The 1,103-nt window shown below is 42.5% G+C and overlaps 1 non-coding gene across 1 annotated transcript; it reads left to right on the top strand.

The window, feature by feature from the left end:
* Nucleotides 1-765: 765 nt before the first annotated feature.
* Nucleotides 766-873, top strand: LOC147911837 (U6 spliceosomal RNA). Its single transcript, XR_015550768.1, has one exon. It is a non-coding gene; the product is annotated as a U6 spliceosomal RNA (small nuclear RNA).
* The last annotated feature ends 230 nt before the right edge of the window (nt 874-1,103 follow it).

Below are 1,103 nucleotides of genomic sequence, written 5' to 3'. Positions count from 1 at the left end.
CTCTTCTCTCGCTTTAGCATGAAGCCCCCACTGGAGACAGGCTACTCAGCCACTTTTCCCCTCCAACATCCTCCTGGTCCCATCCATTTAACTTTCTGGTTCCTATCATTCCAAAATGGGGGAAAAGAAGAAAGAGAATGAGAGAGAGGATTCTTCTGAAGATTGAGAGCAGAGCAAATGTAAGCTATTAACCCCTTACTTCCTTTCTGCTGGACCCTACCCTCTTCCTCTTGGCCTTCCAAAGGCCTCCAGCAGGAGAATTGTCTAGGCCCAGTCTTCCTATACCAATCACATGAGACTTAAAAGAAAAGGTGAATACTAATTCCCTTCACTCTTCTCACCAGAGATCTTTGCATTTGGGAATCCGGCTAAAATAGATTTTTGCAATGCTGAGAATACCTTGATCCATATGGGGGATTCCTCTCCTTGGTGGGGGTAAAACTAGCCTTGAACGCCCCTAGAAGTTAAAATATTTGACCTACAGTCAGCACTAGGTATGCCAGACAAGAGGTAGCCACACATCAGTTACTGAGCTGCGAGTCAGAAGCAGAAGCCCCAATCCTTGGGTGGGTCTGACATCAGCAAAGCAAGACTTCCTTATAGATAGTTGGGATATTAGATTCCAAGGGGCAGGAATTGAGACTAAGACAGAAACTGGTTTCTCAGTGTAACTTGTTGCTAATGCCCAGGATATCGATGAGGGAAACTCTTTAATTAAGTGCTTCTTGCTCATAGTCAGGATTGGTCCTTTAAATAGGAGTGGGAGTGCTCACTTCGGCAGCACATATACTAAAAATTGGAAAGATACAGAGAAGATTAGCGTGGCCCCTGCGCAAGGATGACATGGAAATTCGTGAAGTGTTCCATATTTTTACATGTGTGTGGTCATGGGTTGTAATTGGTATTTGAGTGGTGAACATGATGTAATCTATGCAGAAATAGAAGTATAATGATGTACACCTGAAATTTATACAATGTTATAAACCAATGTTACTGCAATAAACAAAAAATTAAAATAAGAATAAAAATAGGAGTGGGAGTGAATCTGCAGGTACAAAGTAGAGAGGCCATTAAGCAGGAAGGGCCCAATACATGATATCAGG

Source organism: Ceratotherium simum, chromosome X (assembly GCF_057802395.1).
Source record: "Ceratotherium simum simum isolate JZ-2026a chromosome X, ASM5780239v1, whole genome shotgun sequence".
Taxonomy (NCBI): Eukaryota; Metazoa; Chordata; class Mammalia; order Perissodactyla; family Rhinocerotidae; genus Ceratotherium; species Ceratotherium simum.
This window is presented reverse-complemented; position numbering and strand designations above follow the sequence as displayed.